The sequence below is a fragment of the Oryctolagus cuniculus genome, chromosome 8 (genome assembly GCF_051225735.1).
Source record: "Oryctolagus cuniculus isolate XC-2025 breed Fujian yellow rabbit chromosome 8, ASM5122573v1, whole genome shotgun sequence".
NCBI classification, from domain to species: domain Eukaryota; kingdom Metazoa; phylum Chordata; class Mammalia; order Lagomorpha; family Leporidae; genus Oryctolagus; species Oryctolagus cuniculus.
Genome location: NC_142874.1, coordinates 96,400,994 through 96,423,223, shown reverse-complemented (window position 1 = coordinate 96,423,223; position 22,230 = coordinate 96,400,994). Strand labels below are relative to the sequence as shown.

Below are 22,230 nucleotides of genomic sequence, written 5' to 3'. Positions count from 1 at the left end.
CACACCTACAGGCTAGGGGAGAGATCATGTGAGACATCTTTACTAAGGCTTACTTTGCCAAGTGCTGTGGAAAAAAGAAAAAAAACAAAAAACAAAAATAGCTAGATCTGATGCCCAAGAGGTACGGGGGTGCCAGTCTGAACAAAGCACAGCTTCATCCCTCAAGGGATCCACATTGCACAGTCTCAGACTCATGCAATCTGCTGGGGCCTCCATCTCCTCCTGCAACATGAAAGGTGGACCAGATGGCCTCGCTTGCCCCTGCCATAATGCACCTCCGCAGCTGTGTGCATGCTTTCCATGCTCACCTCCCTGAGGGCAACCGCAACCTGCCAGGCCAACAGTAAAGGGTGCAGACCATTTCCAGGATGCAGAGAGAGAGAAAATTTGGGTCTGTTTCTCCATAAAATAATGATATAGACTCTAATTTCCAAACTCTTGACCACTAGACATGGGGGAGCACCACCTAAATTTTTAAGAAAGAATGTAAGAGCATAACAAATGCATATGCCTCCCTTTATATAGAAAAGAACTATTTGTAGAACTAGTCATAGAAGCAAATACCAATACCTGGGGACTTATGGTTGATTTAATCAGATCTGATCTTCAGAGGTCATCTCATGCCTATGATATATAGCCTGGCCTCTTTATTCAACAGATAAGGAAAGCTAGGCATAGAGAGGTTCAGTAATTTGCCTGAGGACACCCAGTTAACAGAGTCAAGGCAAATACTAGAACCCAGCCAAGAATGATCTAATTAATCTCAAAAGGTAGCAGACAATGTTAGCAAAGTGTGCGATAAGCCCTTCATCTTTGGAGGCTAATGTCAAAGAGGACAGCCAAGCCTTCCCACAAAGTATAACTCACTCCCCCGGAGAAGACGGAACTCTGGGCTGACTGGGGCAGGATGTATATCTGGCTCCCGGTCACACACTTCCATCCATGCCAAAGGTGGCACAAGGCACAGTAGTCAATGCCCCATTCTAAAATGGGTCAACCACTCCAACATGGTTATGACCTTCTCAATTCCCACGTCCAGCAGCCCCTACCCCACTGTTGTGATTGTAGCACACACCATCAGCTCACCACACTACGGGGCACCAACGCTAACAGTGCCAGCCCACCAGCTGAGCAGCGGCAGCTGCTCCAAAGACATCACCCTGGGACCTCACTTCCTGTGCTGGCAATCAGCTCTGTATCAGTGCCAGTTCCGGGTCTGGCCCATCATTTTCAAAGCTTGGAGCTGGACAGGCCCCAGATATCCAAGAAACCATCTGTTATAACACCCTCCCTCCTCCAACTTCACTTCACAACAGGACGTGGCATCTGCCACCATCCCTGGTCTTCCAGAGGGAAGGTGTGCAGCGCCCAATCTCGACCTTGAAGAGCCCCAGCTCATTCTGACCCCGTCTGCAAAGAGAGAAACCACCAGTTTTACCCCAAACTCTGAAGCAAGTTCATGCATTCAACCTGGCAAGACTATCACATACATTAGGAAAATGTAGAAAAGAGCATTCTGCTCCCTAAAGTCCCAGAATTTTAAACCATTTCTCCAATTTATATTTATTTCTTTGTTGACAGATACTCTTTAAAGCAAAAAATCACAAATATTAAGCAAAAGCATGATAAAAATGATCACACCAACAATATGCGAAGGTATTTCAAAAACTTCATGGTAAAAGGAATCAAAAATAAATGTATTAAATTTAGTATAAAAATTTGAAACCAATTATTTTTTTCATAATTTCTATAGTTTCATATCACCATGAATTTTCTGATGACCTCTCATACTAATATCTCAGAACCAAAGTGGCATAAACTGACTTTCCCATTAGTGGCAAAAACAGAATAAAATCAAGTATTATTTGAAGGCCATTCAAGTATTACTGTATACAAATTCCATATAAACTCCAAGAAATTCCTCTTGTACATCAATTTCTACCAATTGAGCGTTACCTATATGCCTGAGTCGTTAGATGTATGATCTCACTGAATTCTTCTAACACCTCTGTTATTATCTTCCTCCTGTTCTTATCAAAGGAGGCATTTAGAGGATAATTAACTTGCTTAAGATCACATTCATGAAAGGCGGCAAGGCCAAAGTTCAAACCCAGGTCCATGTGACTCCAGGGCCAAGAAATTTAATATCACACCACACTGCCCTAGGCTTATTGGTATAGAGGAGGAAAAATTAAGAGTACATTTTAATTTATGGAACCACATCCCCTTGCACTTTTTCAAGAGGCTCTGTTAAATGACGGCCTTGAAATTTTCTAGGCAAGGAAGGGAAATTGGCACTCATCTAACAAGTCTGCCTTGCAGCTGTCAGGCAGCTGTGCAGCAGCCAGGGGGAACAAGTGAATCGCAGGCCTGGCAAGGTTACATGTGCCTCTGTTACAGTCTTGAAATTTTTTAAGAGATGAGGAACCAAGGAGATGGGCAGGAGAATATCATTTTTAATTCTACAGGGAGTGTTAAATAAACATGATCACCCCATAAAGCTCTCATTAAGTCAGTCTGTTAACAAAAATAAAAAATAAAAAAACTTGGAGCTGGCACTGCGGCACAGCAGGTTAAAGCCCTGGCCTGAAGCGCCGGCATCGCATATGGGTTCTGGTTCTAGTCCCAGCTGCTCCTCTTCCTAACCAGCTCTCTGCTATGGCCAGGGAAAACAGTAGATGAGGGCTCAAGTCCTTGGGCCCCTGCACCCACATGGGAGACCCAGAAGAAGCTCCTGGCTCCTGGCTTCGGATCAGCTCAGCTCTGGCCATTGCGGCCATCTGGGGAGTGAACCAGCAGGTGGAATATCTCTCTGTCTCTACCTCTCTCTGTAACTTTGTCTTTCAAATAAATAAAATAAATCTTAAAAAAAATAAAAGATAAAAAATAAAAAAAAAACTCTATTCCTTGTTACTTCCCTTCTTCACCCAATAAACAGAAACCATGAACACACACACAAACCCTATTACTATGAGCCCATTTAAACCTCAAAATTTTAATTGTTTATTTGCTTCTGAGGAATTCACTCAGCAAACACCAGCTTCACTTATACTTATGTTGCAATGTTTTATTGCAGGAGTCAACATGAGTTTCTCTTAAGTGGCAGCTCTCAGATGTCTTTTGCAGTATCAGTAGTCACAACAGCCTCAGAGATGCTGCTAAATAGAGCTCCTGGCAGTGACGCAATAAAGCCACAGCCTACTGCACATCTTCACTGTTGATCATGCTAGGACTGGTTGTACAAGCCTGGGATGTTTATAACATAAATGGATGGCTTTTCTATGCTGCACCTCTCCTAATTCTTCACTCAACTTCCCTGTCATTATCTTCCCAAGCACCCACTCTGTGTCAGCCACTATGCCTGACCCTGAGGATACCACGATAAGCAAAACAAGTGTCCTGGTTAGTTAGAAAGACAGAAACCAGGGGCCAATCCTGTAGCACAGTGGATTAAGCCAGTATTCCACATCACAGCGTAGGTCCAAGTCCCAGCTGCTCTGCTTCTGATCCAGCTCCCTGCTCATGAGCCTGGGAGGCAGCAGAAGGTAATCCAAGGACTTGGGTCCCTGGCACCCATGTGGAAAACTAGGATGGCAATGCAGGCTCCTGGCTTCGACCTGTCTCAGCCATGGTCCTGTGGCCATATGAAGAGTGAACCAGCAGATGGATAGATGGAAGATCTCTCTCTCTCTCTCTCTCTCTTTCTCTCTCTGTGTGTGTCACTCTGCCATTCAAATAAATAAATCTTTTCTAAAAAGACAGAACTCAATGAAACAATGATACAAAGGAGGGATTCACAAAAGAGAGAAGGAGCACAGACTGACGATATGCACCTGCCTGCACTGCTGTTAACAGAAATGTACACCACAAACTGGTTAACATCAGAAATGTATTCTACACATTTCTGGAGGCTGAGGAGGCCAAGATGAAGGCTCCAGCAAACGCAGAGTCTGGTGAGGGCTTTCTCTGTTTCCTGGATGGCATCTTTTCACTGAACAAAGTCTCTCTCAGGTTCCTTTGTAACAGCACTAATCCCACTCCACCCTGAGGCCCCAGTTACCTCCTGAAGGCCCCACCAGGGCTTAGTATCACTACACTGGAGATCAGGTTTCAACACTGGAATCTGGGGGGGCAAAGGAGCACTCAGACCGTAGCATTGAGGACTTCAGCAGTTTTAAATATGGCCTCAAATTCTGACACTTCTCCCAGTGAGGAGACGTTGATGGGAGTGGTGCTACGTGACTTTGAAGCTAAGTCATCAGATGCCCCGTAGTGTCTCGCTCCTTCTTGTTTGCTGGAACACTCGCCCTTACAGTCATGAACTTCCCCCTTGAGAAGTTGCACAGCCAGAAAGAGGCATAATCACCTTGAAAGAACTGTGGGGTAGGAGCCCAGGGCCACAGTTCTAGCTGAGCTGCTCTGGGAAGCATCCCAACCCAAGCGGTGACTGGGGACGCTCCCCGCTCCAGCTGAGGCTGCAGACATCACGGAGGAAGGAGATGCCATCATCACTGGTCCCCTCTGAATTTCTGACCCACAGAACCCAGGGGAACAGAACAGTCATTGCTCAACACAATGTCTGCTGTGTGCTGTCACAAAGCAGCAGGTAACAACACAGGTGCCGGGTCTCATGAAGAAGCTGCCTTCCGCTGGGAAGTCGTGCTGAAACGCAGGAACACAGGGCTGCCTTCTAAAGAGCAAACAGACTTCCTTCAAATGGAAGAGCAGCGACCAGCGGGCAGGGCCCTGCAGGCAGGAGGAGGAGGGCTGGCCCAGGAAAGGGAACACAGTGTGAGGTTAGGGAACAGTACAAAGGCAGGGCTCAGAACAGGTTCAGAGCTTTCTTGGTCTCTTACTTGAGAGCAGTCAGAAGTTGCTGGAGCGGTTGTTTTTATTTAAAGTGAAGTCCAATTCACAGAACATAAACATCGCTGTGGGTTGAATGACAAAACCCAAAATTTTGTATGGTGATGTCATAACCAGGACCTTCAATGTGCCTTGACTTGGAAATAGGATCCACCACAGGGGTAATGAGTTAAAATGAGGTCATTAAGGGTGGACCCTAACTGTAAAACCGGGGGTCTTAGAAAAAGAGGAAATTTGGACACAGTCACACACCCAGTAAAGAGAGAGGCAGAGGTCGGGTTCACGGGTCTAGCAGGCAGGGAACATCAAAGATGACGAGCAACCACTGGGAGATGGGGCCAGGTGCGGAGCAGATTCTTCCTCACAGCTCAGAAGGAAGCACCCTGCTGACTCCTTGCTCTCAGACATGGCGCCTCAAGAACTGGGACAATCAAGCTCCCCTGTGGTCGCCACCCAGTTTGTGGTTCTTCATTTACAGCAGCCCTAGGAAATTAACAGTCACCATTGCAATCATTTAAAAAGCCAGTTCATGAGGAGCCTCACAATACAGTACAATTTAGCCTGACAGGTCTGGCGTGTCTTCTAAAACATTCAGATGCACCCTCAGGTAGGATGGTTGATCTGGGGCTTAGAATAGTTGGCTCTGGTGTTAAAATGTGAGGCTCGGCAGTGGTGGGCATGGACGAGAGACCTCCAGAGAAAGAGCAAATGTAGAAAGAGAGGGGCTCGGCTGGAACTTCTAGGAGCTCTGGAAATGAAAGGTGCAGTAGATGAGAATGAGTCTGTGAAAGTGTGCTGAACAGAATTTAACAAATTCATGAAATTGGTGGATTAGGAAAGAGGAAGGAAACTGAGCAGAGGCAAGAGAGATTCATCAGGGATCAGGGTTGTGGCTTAATGGGTTAAGCTGCTGCCTGTGACACTGGTGCCCCATATGGGTGCTGGTTCTAGTCCCGGCTGCTCAACTTCTGATCTAGCACCCTGCTAATGTGCCTGGGAAAGCAACGGAAGATGGCCCAGGTGTTTGGGTCCCTACCACCTCACATGGGAGACCCAGATGGAGTTCCAGGCTCCTAGCTTCAGCCTGGCCCACACCTGGCTGTTGCGGCCATTTGGGAGGCGGACCAGTGTATTAAAACATGTTTCTCTCTCTCTCTCTCTCTCTCTCTCTCTCTCTCTCTCTCTCTCTCTCTCCTTCCCTCCCTCCCTTTCCCCTCCTCTAACTCTCCCTTTCAAATAAATAATTCTTTTTTTTTAAATGAAGAGATTCATTCAGGGACCAGCACTGTGAAGTAGCAGGTAAAGCGGCTGCCTGCAGTGCAGGCAGACCATATGGGTGCCCGTTCGAGTCCCAGCTTCTCCACTTCCAATCCAGCTCTCTGCTATGGCCTTGGAAAGCAGCAGAAGATGGCCTAAATCCTTGGGCCCCTGCACCTGTGTGGGAGACCCGGAAGAAGCTCTTGGCTCCTGGCTCCAGCTGTTGCGGCCATCTGGGGTGTGAACCATTGGATGGAAGACCTCTCTCTCTCTCTTTCTCTGCCTCTGCTTCTCTGTAACTCTGTATTTCAAATAAATACAATCTTAAAAAATTTTTTTTTAAAAAGAGATTCATCAAACTGTATAAGAAACAGAAGATCTAAAAAGGGTCTAAATTCTATTTTAAACCCAAAAATAAGCATCATTTCACTTTTTTCTACATTTTTCCTTCTTTTTCTTTCATTTTTGGAGAAGCAGGGCATAGAGAGATTAGTGTCAATGGAGAGGGAAGGCTTTAGCTCCTTAGATCTTACATATAATAGGCTGAAGTACTTGACCCTGTATCATTCATTACTGGGGAATAAATGCATTTCAGACAGAAAGCCAAACCTATGTGAGTTAAAATGGACCTGCCCTCAGGGAACCACATAGGAGGAATCTGGTTATGTACCTAAGGAGTTTCTACTGTTTCCTCAGAAAGTCCAGAAGCTGGGGAAGACAGCGGGACACCACTTCAAAGTGTCCCTGAGAAATCAGCAGCCGTTAAAGCAGAAGAATAATCATTCCTCTGCACACCCGCCGCTGGCAGGGAGATATTTAATTACAGAGTCAGATTCAAAGATGAGAATCCCAAGCATAAACCTATAATAACATGCTCTGTCCCATTTCAAAATTACAGATGATTTTGTTCCTGAAAAGCCATAGTTCCAGAGATTATAGAACTCTCTTTACATATCAATCAAGAGTGTAGCTAATCCTCTCAGACCTACAATGCAGGGACTGAATTTTAACTTTGTCATTATGTGAACAAAGGACTCTTGGGATTAAATAAACATGTCTTTAGAGGGGCACAGGAAATAGCTTCAGCTCAGGCACTCTGTCTAGACCCATCTCCTTAAAGGGTGCAGACCCAGCTCCTGCGCCTTCAGTGCCTCACAACATGAACACAAAATCAGGAAATATGAAACATCAATACACTGGATGATTTTTCATTTACTTGAGGCAGAGTGAGAGAGAGGAAGGGAAGGGGGGGGCAGGGCAGGGCAGGGAAGGGAAGGGCAGGGAAAAGAGGAGGAGATCTTCCATCCTCTGGTTCACTATCCATCTACCTACAACAACCAACAGCCAAGGCTGGGGTCAGGTAGAAGCCAGGAGTCAGAAGCTCCATCCAGGACTCTCATATGGTTGGCAGGGACCCGAGCACTAGAGCCATCATCTGCTGCTTCCCGGGTGGATTGCTAGGAAACTGGATCACAGAGGCAAGACTTTATATCCCAGGCACTCAGATATGGTATGTGGGCTCCCCAAAGTATTGGTTTAACTTATAGTACTACAACATCCACCCCTGAATTATTTTATTTGAACACACACACACATACACATATATACAATCTCATATTCATTCTATAATCACATTCTTTGAAAAATTTATAATTGACAAAGGCAGCAGCCTTCCAGACAAGTCTGGAAATCAGCTAGTTAAGGTAAATCTGTGTCATGCAGAAATCTAATTGACATTAGAAACAAATGAGATCTTCTATAGTTTTACATGAAAACTATGAAACTGGTTCCTGTTTACATCACCAAAATGAATCATATCAGAAAAAATAAACTCACAGTCGTCCTAGCCATCTTTGCTGGTATTCATGCCTGATGTTTATTTTTTTTATATTTATTGAAAGTCAGAGTTACACAGGGAGAGAGGGAGAGAGGGAGAGAGGGAGAGAGGGAGAGAGGGAGACAGGGAGACAGGGAGACAGGGAGACAGGGAGACAGGGAGAGAGGGAGAGAGGTCTTCCATTCAAAGGTTCACTCCCCAATTGGCCGCAACAGCCAGAGCTGTGCCAAACCGAAGCTGGGAGCCAGGAGCTTCTTCTGGGTCTCCCATGTGGGTGCAGGGGTCCAAGGACTTAGGCTATCTTCTACTGCTTTCCCAGGCCACAGCAGAGAGCTGGATCAAAAGTGGAGCAGCCGGGCCTCAAACCAGCTCCCATATGGGATGCCGGTGCTTCAGGCCAATGTGTTCCAAATCCTTCCAACACCATGAAGAGCACCCTTATCATCCTTGGCTGATTTTTTTTTCTTTTCTTTTTTTAATTATTTGAAAAGCAGAGATACAGAGAAAAGGATAGAGAGTCAGATAAACAGGGCAAGATCTTCCATCCACTGATTCAGTCCCCAGTGGCCACAACAACTGAGGTGGGCCAGGCCAAAGCCAGGAGCTCCCACCTGGATGTAGGGGCCCAAGTACTTGGATCAAAATTCCACTGCTTTCCCAGGAGCATTAGCAGGGAGATGAATCAGAAGTGGAGCAGGCAGGACTCAAACTGTTGCCCACATGGGAAGCTGACACTGCAGGTGGAGGCTTAACCTACCACGCCACAGCAACAGCCCCACCATCCTTATTTTACAAACAAAAGTGTAAGTGACATGGGATTGAGACACCAATCTTTTCTTTTCCATCAGGCTAGGATGGCCTCTACTACACTATGCCTTCACAGACCTATATGAGAATTTTTAGCATGTGACTGGCAGGTACTGATACAAGTTCTGCATGATGATAAGCATTAAAAGCAAAAAAGAAAGACGGTAATTTCCCAGGGAAAAAAAACCCAACTACTTATTAAAATAAGTAATATTTTAGTACTAACAGCTGTGTAAGAAGTTGGTTGATTTAGTTTCTTTTTGTAGGGGAGGAGTAAAATTTTAGATACGGGGAGTGGTATTTATGTTGTTAAAGTAAGAGCAAGGGTGGGCGGCAGGCACAGCAGCTACTTCTCCACTTGAGAATCCCAGTTCCTCTAGTTCCATCCAGCTTCCTGCTAATGAACACCCTGGGGAGGGAGACAGCAGGTGTTGCCTCAAGTACTGTGTCCCTGCTACCCACGTGGGAGACCCAGTTTGAGGTCGTTGGCCTGGCCTGGTTGTGGCTGTTGTGGTGTTTGGGGAGTAAACCAGCAGATAGAAGATTTCTGTCTGTCTCTGCGTCTCTCTGCCTTCAAATAAAATGAAAATAAATAAAAATTTAAAATAACAGCAATTATATTACAAAGTACTCTTTCACATAGCACATTAGAAAAAGTTATTTCAATCAATGCCCTTGGTTCCGAAATCAGTTTGGCGATGGCACTCGGAAAGAAGATAATAGTAACTAATGCCAATTAGTACTTAATGGGGTAGATCCACAAACATTAACTTGCTCATTAATTCTCATCACACATTCCTGAAACAAGTACAAGCACCCATCTTTGACTGAGGGGAAGAAAGCCAATGTTACATAAGTGAGGGTGACCTACTTCCAGAAAGCGTGGATCATAAACACTAACACCTCATTTTCGACTTCACCTTCCTCTAGTGCTGACAGGCATTAACAAGCATATTTTTAGACACAACCAAAAAACGACTCTCACCCCCCCAAAACAAAATCACTGAAGATGTGCAGTTCCAGCAGACTGATCTGAAAGCACCAAAATAGCATAACAATGCAAACAACAATAGGAGGGGGAAGGCAGGAAGAGCTAGTCATTGTTGAGTGCACTGCGCAAGGCTGAGGGCACTGACTGGGCACTGACTCTCAGACCTTGCAGTGAGCTGGAGAAGCAAGCATTAGTATTTCTCCACCACGAGGAAACCGAGGCGATGTGGTTGCTCAGAACCACACCCACAGTTCAGAGCAGACGCTATGGTTTGAGTATGATTTGGCTCAGGAACTCATACAGACATTTAAATCCCACAGTCCTAAATTAATGGAAGTAAGAAGGCAGCAACATAATCCAATTAGGGCATTTGGCAAGCAGGTCAAGTGAGAGGTCCTTCGGTCATTGGGGGCAGGCTCTCAGGAGGTGGTTCCCACGAGTGGGTGGTGATAGAAGCCCGAGTTGGGCCCAATCTCTCTCTCTCTCTCTCTCTCTCTCTCTCTCTCTCTCTCTTTCTCTGCTTCCTGGATCAGTGCTACCCACCCAATGCCCTCACCAGAGGCCAAACCAATGGGGCTGCAGAATCTGGGGCTTCAACCTCCAAAACCATTTAGTACCTAAGTCTTTTCTCTTTATATACTTGCCTCCCAGGTTTCAGAGCCAGTTGGGTTCAAAAGCCCACACACTTGACCACAGCATTTCCCAGGTAACAAGGCATGATTTGTTTTCATGTTCAGCTCAAGACTGCCCAGGCAAGATGGAAGTTACTTCACCAAGAAGAAGAAACAGAAGTGCCTTAATGCCTTGTCCTTAACAACACGCCCAGGGACAGAGGGTCCTCCCTTCCCATGACCCTCCAGTGCAATGAAATACCAAGCCAGATCTGGTCCACTCAACTCTAAATCACTCACTTGCTATTAACTGTCTTTAATGGCTTCATCCAACCTACTCTCGGGATCCAATTCACTCAAATACATTTAATAGCTTCTTTGTGAATTAACCTGTGAGTAGTATTTATTCATCCTTTTTTGAAAACCACGTGTTTAGAAGCGGAAAATAGGACACCAGAGTATTATATTAATTTCATAGAATACACTTCTCTTGGAAAAAAATACAGCTTTGCCTAGCTTGATCTGTCGCAGATACATTTTAACCGAAAATTTATATTATCACATATTTTTCGGTTGAATAATGTTTATAAGAAACAAAACAGTAAAAGGGAAAACACTTCATATCTAAGAATCTCTAAAGGAATTTCCATAAATCAATTATTCACTCATTTCAAAATCACTTGTTACTATATTTATCAACATGTGTGTTTCAATCATCACCTGAGGGTAGCTGTTGACAGTACCAGTGAGACCTACTGAATTGCAGGTTTCTGGTGAGATCTGCCTCTCGTACAAACAGCCCAGGTGAGTCTTAGATGTTCCACAGTTTGAGAACTACTGACTCCTTTTATGTGCCAAACAGGACAAACAGTGTACAAAGCACTTATCACAGCATCCCTACACTGGTTTCTCAATCGCTACCCTTGACCCTATTCTCACATACTTGCTATTCCCTACGCCTACAAAAGGGTTGAGCTTAAGGCAGATCACACAGTTTCTGCTCAAGACTCTCCAAGAGTTTCTAGTTTCCTTCAGCAGCCAAAGCCTGGAATGATCTCTTGTTTTACCTGTCTACTATCACTCTTTTTTCCATTGGCTTGGCTCTAGCCACTAGGCTGCCTCCCTCCCCACACAGACAAACCTAGCCCTTCACACCCTGCAGGCTCACTAGGCATCAACACACAGCCTCTACTTCACTTGTGTGGGGTTCCTGACCCAGAGACACCTTCCTGGGAGGCCTTCTCTGGTCTGTAAGGAGAGCCCAGCCCATTCCCTTTCCTGCCTGATTTGGTTCTCCTTAGCATTCATCGCTATCTGATATCCTTACTTTTTTACTTACTTCTCTTGTTAGTCATCTAGTATTCTCAGAACACAGAAGAAGCATAAGAACAGAGATTACATTTCCTTACCTGTTTGGTTCTTGAATGTACAGTCCTTGGCACACAGAAGGTAAAAAATACAGTTGACCCTCAGTGTGTGTGGATTCCAGGACCCCCATGCACACCAAACTCTGAGGATACTCAAGATCCTTCTGTGAAATGGCAGAGTATTTGCACAGAACTTTGGTGCATTCTCGTGCATTCTCCCACATACATCAACTCAACTGTAGATTACTTAGAACACCTAACAATGTAAATGCTATAGAAATAGCTGTTACACTATATCATTTAGGGGACAACGACAAGAAAATATATCTGTATATATTCAGTATAGATCCATTTTCATTTAATTTGGGGGGGGGGGGACAGAAAGACAGACAGTAGGTGAGAGAAAGTGAGAGAGAGTGAGAGAGAGAATTTCCAAACCCTGGTTCATTCCCCAAAAGCCCACAATGGCTAGTGCCAGTTTGCGGCTGTGGCCAAGAGCTAGGAACACAATCCAGATCTTCTATGTGGACGGCAGGAACCCAATTACCTGAGCCATCAGTGCTACCTCCCAAGGCTTGCATTAGCAGAAAGTTAGAATGAGGAACACAAGCCAGGCATTCCAATTCGTAGGATGCAGGCATCATACTTGCTAAACTAAACACCCACTTCCCAGACACAATGTTTTTTCCTGAATATGTTTGATTTGCTGTTGGGTTAAATTTACGAATATGAAGGCCAACTACAGCCATATTTACTGGTTCAACTGATAAAGGAATATAAAGAAATGTTCCAATACAGGATATTTGATTAATGCTGTAGGTCTTCTCCTGGAGGCAGCCAACCTCTCCCACCAAGGGTAGTACCAGCTGGGTTCTGAATGAAGAACACAGATCATTCTCTAAGGAAAAGAAGGATAGTCTCCATTTCAACTAGCCCACGACCTTCAATAACGCCAATGCCATGGAAGACAAGGGAAAAACGACCAACTCAGATAGATTCTAGACTAGCAAGACACTCAGCTGTGTGTAGGGTGTGATCCTCAACCAGATTCTTTTGCTATAAATGAAATAACTAAGAAAACTGGAGAAACTTGAGGGGTATCTATTGGGGAAGGTATATTGGAGTTCCTTCTTCAGTATGCTTGTAACTTTTCTAAAAGTTTGAAATTGTTTCAAAAGAAAAAAAAGGCTAGGAACATAGCAATGGAACTAGAATAGAATGAGCAAACACAATGCATCAAATAATCTGTGAATGAAATGCACAACGAGTCAAATGAGAAGACAAGAACTATTTCTTCCAAATGTTTCCATTCCACTTGCTCTCCCATGCCTTCAAGAAAAACTTTGGGGCCATATCATCTTGGCAAAGAGTCAGGCCAAATATGGTCATTTTTCTTTAAGTGCAAATGCAAATAAACTCTCTGGACTACAGTGGAAACACAGCATGCAGCAGAACATTTGTCTGTATGAGCTCTGTAGTAAATGACATCTCTCTTCTCCCTACAGAGTGGAAGCTTGATCTCATGAATTACTGTAACTCAAAACATACTTTTTACATAAAAATAATGATGGGGTTGGAAATAGAAAAAGTGAATCTTTGGACTGGACTGCTGTTGTGAGCTAGAAAGAATGATTATATATAAAACAAGGGGGGGAAAGCAGCAGCACTAGGTTATAAAAGAACAGATTGACATAGATTTTTTGAAACTGGAAGTTGCAGGCAACATGCCTAGAATTTAGATACCACTATTAGGGACTGAACACTCGTCCAAATGTCTACAGCCCCCTTGACAGGTCAAGTCTCATTACAACAAACACCACAGCAATAAGGCTTTCTGAGTAAACCAACGCATGCCCAGTTAATTCCCTAACTCAAGCGGTATGCAATATCTAACGGTTTCTCATTTTGAATACAAATATACAAAACAGGTACATTGAATGATTACTCAGAGGCTTCATTAGAAGTTCCCTATCTCCCATAAAAAGGTACAAAGCTACATGAAAAACATAGAAAAAAATGAACTCAGACACAACCTAGAAGGACACAGCTATGGGGACTGCAACCAAGATGTCAACAGGCTCCTGAAAGCAGGACCAGTTCAGTGGGACAGCAGCAGAGGGCACAGGCTGACTCAGCGCCCTTTCCGGGTCCCCTCCTTTCCCCACGCTGTCTGGTTTCTTTGTTTTGATTTGAAGTATCTCCCTAAGTATCAAAGGTAACAATTTCTCATTGAAAACTCAGTGTTCCAGCAGCTCCTAAAATGGTCATATCTGGTAACACCGGCACACGCGCCCTGGGCAGCCGTCTGTAGGAAAGCAGTCCCCTTCCCCTCTACAGAGAGCAGAAGCCTGGCTGACCTTTTGACTATGCTCCCCATCACCTCCTAGCGCATTCCTAGCACTGAACCTCAATGGCTTGCTCTTTGCCTGGTCCTTCAAAGCATGGGGATCTCCAAACCCAGCTTTAAAGAAAAATACCAACAATAAATACCCATCCAACTTGCTAGGATATCAAAGCTGAGCTCTGTCTTACACTCTCTGTTTTAATAAGGCTTCAGAGAGAGAAAGCATGCATAAGTTAATAGTATTACGTGTAAACCACTTCAGCATTTCTAAGTGGCATTCTCACAAGCATCACTGGCAAAAGCCAATGTTTATAGTCTTTATCAGAAGCCACTCTGCTTTGGAAATAAGAACGCTTTGAATGTGTCTTAGTTTATCAAAGCATGAAGTTTTGTTTTTAAATGGGTTCAAAACCAACTGTCATAGTTACGATATTTTACCACAATTAAACAGAAAGAAAAAAATAGCAATCCAGGATGAGCATTTGGGCACAGAGCTTATGATGCTGCTTGGGGGACCAGCACTGTGGCACAGGGGTACAGCCGGTGCTGCATCCCGTATGGGCGCCATTTCAAGTCTCAGCTGCTCCTCTTCTGATCCAGCTCTCTGCTATGGCCTGGGAAAGCAGTAGAAGATGGCCCAAGTGCTTTGGATGGGCCCAGGTCCGATCGGGGCAGCAACTTGGGGAGTGAAACAGCAGATGAAAGATCTCATTCATTCTCTCTCTCTCTCTCTCTCTCTCTCTCTCTCTCTCTCCTCCCCGCCCCCCGCCTCTGTAACTCTGCCTTTCAAATAAATAAATAAATCTTAAAAAAATAAAATAAGAGGCTGCTTGGAGTTAAGATGCCATCTAGATGCCCACATCCATTCGGGGGTGCCTGAATTCAAGTCCCAACTCTATTTCTGATGCAGTTTCCCACTAATGTACACTCTGGAATGCACCAGATAATGGATCCCAGCACTTGGGTTCCTGCCACCCTCATGGACACCCAGATTGAGTTCCTGACTCCTAGCTCTGGTCTGGCGCAGGCCTGGCTGCTGTGGGCATTTGGGGAGTGAACCAGATGGAGGATCTCTGTCTTTGCCTTATAAAAAATAAATACATAAAAAAATTTTAAACAATCGATCATAAGCATACCTATATACTATCCTGTAATGGAGACGATTAATAAGCATAACTGCATGAATGAATATATTTCTGAAATAGTTTACCATCTTGGAGTTGTATTCTATATTACAGATAACTGGAGTATTGCAGTCCCAGAGGGACTGCCTATTTCTGAGCACAAAGCCAGGGTAAGCAAATCACTCAAGCTCTCAGTGCCTCAATGTCCCTATCTGCCCACTGTGAAGAATAATTGTGCAGACACCTCACGGTCTCACTAGGAGCTTTACATGAGCTAATACACATAAGCAGCACCAGCGTAAGCACCATACACTACTTCCCAGGCTTGTAATACAACACTGACCTAAACCGATGAAAAATTACGTTCTCCTGATGGAAGCTTCCTCCTCTGTTCCCTGACGTGCAGAGTAAAACACTTCTGTCTATGGTCTCCTACTCAAAGCACATTCCATTATTATCAATTTAACTTGCTACTAAATCTCAAAAGTCCTTAATAAAATGCAGTGATTTCTCAATGGTTTATGGTCAGCCACTCTAAGAAGTACTTAATAGAAAAGAGTTAGCTCTAAGCTGTTATCCAAGTGATAAAGATTTATCAAAACAATTATCAAGTTCAAAGAAAATGCCCAGTGCAGTGAAAATGCAGCACTCAAAAAATATCAATGAAGAAAAAGCTGTTGTTATTCTCAAAGGGAAAGACTGTTAGCTAATGAATGAATGAAAGAATAAACAAATGAACATCAAATAGGTGATGTGCTACTAACCCAAAACCTGTGCTTTCCTTAAAAAAAAAAAAAAGTAAAAATCAGACACTGTTCCTACATATGAATCATTGATTGTTGAAGCATCTTGTCATATTTACATAAACAGGTAATACCAACCATTAAAAACACTTGGTTAACCAACTCTGAAGGTTTCCCTAAATACCTGCCATTGGCACTAGCTCTGCTTGGCATGGTCAAGATGATCCCTGCCCTCACTGAGCTCACAATCTAGTTGGGGAACAAAATTCACAGAGATAAATTAAGTGGTAAGCTCCTGGTACTGCCCAATAGTGTGAGAGTTCCAGGAGTCCTGTGTGCCCAGGCTGGGCTGCAAGAGTTCTCAATGTGTCATGGGGGTATGGGGCTTGATTTTCACTCCAGGCGCTTGCCATGCATAAAGATTATTAGTGCAGACACAAATCACGTAAATTTTTTTCAGAAGGTGAGAAAGTGAATACACACATGTAGACATGGGCTGCCGCACACAGAAAGAACCATCCTGAGTGGGCAGTGGGCCCAAAAAGGGAATGGGGTGGGGAGGGGAAAGAGAGAGCACCCCAGGCTCTCCTCCAGTCATGGTCTTAGGCAAGAAAGAGAGGGAGAGCCTGAGCTCCTTTTCTGAGGTGGGGGGAGGGGTTTGCCTCTACAGACACAAATCCTCCTGGGAGTTTTGGTGTACCTCCCTAATATTCCACAATCTCAATATACATATTTCCATGGCATCTTCCCCCCAGCCAGGTCCCTGGTGAAACCGATGAAGCCCAGGCAGGGGGCATCTTGACTGACAAGCAGGAGGACAGTGTTACACATGGTGGAGGAGCTAGCAGGTACCTCCAGCTCTGCTGCCTGCCTAGCCCATTGCAAAAGGGCATGAGACCAGGAGAAACGCAAAGGAGAACAGACCCCAAAGGAAGAGGCCCTCAGCGGCCACAGGCACCTGTTCCGCTCAGCTGATCGCTTCCCCTCCCTCACTGCTCAGCTGCACCACCCCCTGACAGGTCCCCAGCAACTCTGCCACGCTTAGGCTGACACGTGCCCCTTCCTTTAATGCAGCCTAGAGCTCCTGTGGTCCCAGGCAGGCACGTTCCATAAGCATCCCTGGACTGGATGAGTAATAGGCAAGATGCCCTTAGGCAGAAGAGGGAGTCTCTCCAGCCCCCAGCCCAGAAACCGACAGTGGCCGCCACAAGAAAAGGTGGTGCCCACAGCCCCAGGAGCCAAAACTCCCTGGGCACTGGGGCTTCCCGACAGAGGGAGGGCCTCTGTTCTCAGGGACCTGGAGTCCACTTAGAGCCCAGAAGTTCTCCGAGAAGGCATTTTAAGGGCTTCATTTAGACAGTCATTTATTACTGGGAAATGAGACTTGTGGCTTTCCGAGGCCCCGCGGAGCAGAGGGCTTCGGCATGACGTGCCACGGGCACTCAGCGCGCACGGCGGAGGAGAGTTCACCGGGTCGTACCAAGGAAGGGAATTAACTTACTCATAAATCTCCAGCGCTCCCTCTCTTGCTCACGGGCTGAGAAGCTGCCATCTGGAAGGCTCAGCAGAGGAAAAGCATTATCACGGCTCTACGAGAATCTTTCTGGCTGGCAGAGAACACAAGATGCCAGAACTTGGGGAGGGGAAAAAAAAAATCACTGAATTCTGATTACCTCATTTCACCTTTTTTTTCAGCCAATCCAAATTCCGCCTGGCATAGATGTTTCACCATGAAAGAAAACTTGCAAATGCTCTGCTGAATCACTCGACTGGCAACGCGTCCACGAAGCCTAGACACCTCCCACGGCTGTCATGCCCTGCCTGTCTGCGGCATGCGGCTTTTCCTCTGCGAAGTGCAGAAATCAAGGGCCATGGTTGCAGTCCATGAACCAACCCATCATGCGACACTCAGGAGGCCCACCCTAGAATCTGAGAAGCGTGTGGCCTTCATGGGCATGTTCTATGTCAGACAGGGGTACGTTGCCAGTATCAGATGAACACACCCACGCGCCAGCAGAGAGAGCCCACTCTTCTCTGTTGCTTCCTTTTGTTTTTCTGGCATCTGTCCCAACTGCCTGGGCCTCCACATGCCTTCCTGGATGCCTGATCCTGCAGGGCCCACGTGATGGAATCTACTTCTTCAAGGTCAGGTCCACCTGCTACACAAAAGCCAGGCCTTGGGGCTGGGGGAGGAATGTCTTCTGCTGTTGTTATGTTTGGAGACCTCAGGCTACAGAATCTGATCAAAATGATCTTCAGACCAGAGCCACAGAAAGCTCTTTTCCCCTGAAGGGATCCAGTGATTTGAAAGTGCCTTGCACTTTGAAAATTTGAAAGTGTTCTTGCTCCATTCTTCAGAGCCTTCTCTGAGGCACGCAACCATCAGCTCCAGTCAAAGGGGAAACTGAGTCTCCAAGGGACCGGGGCTACAATCTTAGAATACAGGCCCTCTTGCTGCCTTTGAGGTTTTCATTTATCTGGGGTTTTTGTTATTGTTGTTGTTCCACGCAACCACCCTGGCATTGTCTACACCACCTTCTCTGAGTCTACAAATGGACAAGGCATCTGTGTGCCTCTATCACTAGGGCCCCCAAACCCACAGCCACTGGAGACCAATTCACCAAACAAAATGCAGCATCTTCAACTCTTTCCAATCCAAAGTCTGTGGCTTCTAACTGCAGAAGTGCCTCGCCACTATCATCCTCTGTGCCTTTTCCAATTCTGAAACCTCCCACTATCAGATTCCAAAATCCCAGATATACAGAGAATGTACTTACCTCTTCAAAATGTCAAACACTTTATAAATGCTGCCAGAGTTCCTTTCTTTTCCCTTCTTCTTCCTTTTTTTTTTTAATGATTTACTTATTTATTCAAAAGGCAGAGTTACAGGGAGAAAATGAAACACAGATCTTCCATCTGCTGGTTCACTCCCTTGATGGCCACAACGGCAGGGGATGGGTCAAGTTAAGCCAGGAGCCAATGGTTTCATTCAGGTCTCCCATGTGGGTGCAGGGTCCCAAGCACTAGGGCCATCTTCCACTGCTTTCCCAGGCACATTAGCAGGAGCTGGATCGGAAGTGAACAGCTGAGACTCCTACCCATGTTCATATGGCATGCTAGCATCACAGGTGGCGGCTTAACCCGCTACACCACAATGCTAGCCCCAGCTGCCAGAGTTCCAAGAGCAAAAATTCCAGTATCTTCAGCCACAGTAGAATTTAGCAATAGCTTCTCTATTCCCACACCAGGCTCTCCTGCTCTAGGGATCTGACAATAAAACACTTGACCTGAAAGATTTCACATCCTTGGGCTTTAAAAAAGGATTATTTTGGATGCTGTCTTCCAAAATGAGTAATTTTAAAAAGTGAAAGGGGACATCATTTATAATTACATGGGGAGAGGTATAAACCAACACTGTCATACAAAATCAAGACTTGTGGAGCACTTTAAAACCATGCTTTGGGTGCATAGGCCACCACCAGTAAATGGATCACCCCTACCCTCTTGAAACTGACCACCTAGTGCAGAACACAGACAATCAAATAACTACCAAAGAGTTGACAATGATCTAACCTAATTATAATGCATGCTTGGAAGGAAAAGGCCTACGAATGTGACAGCAGAGTCTTCAGGTTAATCTGATTTGGGGGTGAGAGCGAGAGAACAGTAGGAAAACAAGGAGGGGTTAAAGCCACAAAGCAGGCACTAAAGGAGGCAAAGCAGACGGAGAAGATCTTAGGCCACACCAAGGGTACAGGGAAGCCACGGAGGCCACTCGCAGCCTGGGAGTGACATGATCAGACATGTGACAGAACCCTTCCGGCACAGAGGGAATTGGGGACGACAGGGAGAAAGGCAGGAGGCAGACACAGGAGGCCAAAGCATCCAGGAGGATGGAGGTCCAACCCCAGGGGATAGTTGTGCAGCAATGAGAGCAGATAGAGAGACTTGAACTACCTGCAAAGACTTCAGGGATGGGAGACGTTCCCAAAATTCTGGCTCAGCTAGAGAAAAAAAAAGAGGGTGGTATGCTGAACCTAAGACAACAGAGCTGGTTCCTTACATAACCCTCTGGTGCCTTAGGGCAGCCTAGCAATGTCGTTCAGCCTCACAGATCCCCGGCCACGTACCATTAAAATGAAATGCAAACTCTAAAATGACCCTTCCACAGCTTTCCCACACCCACAAATCAATGAACCTCTCAACACTCTAAGCAAGACAGATTCACCTAAGCAACTCAATACTTCTCGGTCTCTGCAGCCACCTGTTATGTCACCCAATGATAGCATAAAAGGTGAGGCTATTGAAGCTCTGTGTGCAGCAGGAAGTTTGCCTTCATCTCTAGAAATGGCATTCACATCACCGCAAACTCTTTTTAGGACTGAAAATGTGCAAAATCACATCTGGTCCCCATTTATTCCATCACTTCAAGGGATAATTCTGTGTTTACAAAGAATTCAAAATGATTGACAGTCACCCTTTGTGAGCATTTGATAAATAAACATGAAGCAATGGTTTAGGCTGGGTTGGTGACACCATGCTGTACCACTCTCCCCCAAAGACTGGGCTGTCATGAAGTGTACCTTGAGGAAGGAGAGGAGCAACATCCAGCCCCGTTATAGGTCAAGAGTGCTAATGCACTTAAAAATGACCAATCACAGTAAAACATCATCAGCAACTTACACTTGAAATGCACCCTCCATTTCACAAAGCACTGATATTCTCCAGGGACCCTGACCTCCAGGGCAGGCAAAGACACCCAGGACTCTTGCAGGCCCTCCTGAGGGTCAAGGCAGGGAACAAAGGCAGAGCTCTTCCAGAAGCCCTCTGTATAGCAGAGGGCCATGATGGGCATTTTGCCCTGCCCTGCAGAAGCCACCAAAGGCAAACTGTGACCAAACTATAAAGTTTCCCTCCCTGAGACTGCCATGTCCCACACTTTCCAGGAGCTTCCATTTCAAATATGCAAACACTGTCAACTGACATAGACATGCCCCCATTTGGGTAACTGTATAATTTACAATAAAACCCATTCAGTAAATGTGGTTTAATTTGTATGTTCTTATAAAGCATTTGCTATAAAATAAGTCTACACATGACAGAAAAATCCTTCGTTGGGTGCTCTGGCCCAAAAGGAGTGTTTGTTTGGTTGGTTGGTTGGCTGTTGTTGTTGTTTTTAAGATTTAGTTATTTATTTGAAAGGTCAGAGAGAGAGAGAGAAAAAAAAAATCTTCCATCTGCTGGTTCACTCCCCAGATAGTCACAATGGCCATGGCTGTGCCAGGCTGATGCCAGGAGCCAGGAGCTTCCTCCATGTCTCCCAAGTGGGCGCAGGGGCCCAAGTACTGGAGCCACCATCTGCTGCTTGCCCCAGGCCATTAGCAGGGAGTTAGATGGGAAGTAAAGCAGCCAGGACAGGAACCAGGGCCCACACGGGATGCTGACAACACAGGCAGTGGCTTTACCTGCTACACCACAATGCCAACCCCCAAACTGAGTTTTTAAAAATATACACATCATCACTACCCCCTTATCTTATCTTACCAGATATACTCGGTTCAATCCTATAGGGTTTCCAAAAGTATCCAAGAAACACAAAAGGGGAAGCTACAGCTCTGGGAGAAAAGATACCCTCTGAACACACGAGATGGTGACAGAGCTAAAGGCCTACGGATGGAGACCAGAGGAGAGGTAGGGAGAGCTAGGTAGAGATGCTCAGAGGAATAAAGGGCTTAGCTTAGCCAACTCACTGGAGGGGGTGGGAGAGGAGACCAACAGGGCCAACTCTCAGGAGAAGTGTGCCACTAGGGACACTTCTCAATCAGGCCTGCCCCCATCTCAGGTGAGAGGAGAGAAAGGAGGCCAGGGGCATGAGCAGAGAGCCGAGCACTACAGGCGTTTTCTGTCATTCCACGCTGCCAGTCCCCACTCATGCACCTGCACATCTTTCTGCATGAAAGAAGGGAAAACAATATTAGTTCACATTTGGCTCCTGCTTTACAGTTAACTAAGCACGCTCACATTTTCTTATTTACTCATTCATGCGTTCAAAACAATTTATGGAATGCCTTCCAGGAGCCAGGCCTGTAGAAACCTGGGGTGAAACTCCAACCAAGCTCATGCCCCACAAGGCCCTCAAAACAGACCTCTCACTAAATCAGTGCCACAGGGGGTCACCATGACAAGCACCCTACAGAGCAGCAATCCGACCACGTAAACCCAACGTGGGGAGTGATTTATTGGCTTACTTCTTTCTCTTTCTCTCCCCCCCTCCATCACCACT

The 22,230-nt window shown here is 45.6% G+C and overlaps 1 protein-coding gene across 6 annotated transcripts in view; it reads right to left on the bottom strand.

Annotated features, from left to right (window-relative positions):
* TSPAN5 (tetraspanin 5) overlaps nt 1-22,230 on the bottom strand; it is a 201,263-nt gene that overhangs the window by 153,276 nt on the left and 25,757 nt on the right. Inside the window, exon 1 of one of the 6 annotated variants that reach the window (XM_089303077.1) lies at nt 17,449-17,913. The exons of the other annotated variants lie outside the window; for them this stretch is intronic. The gene's annotated coding sequence lies outside the window, so the exon portion shown is untranslated. Of the gene's footprint in view, nt 1-17,448; nt 17,914-22,230 lie in introns of those variants that run through there. 6 annotated transcript variants of the gene reach the window in all.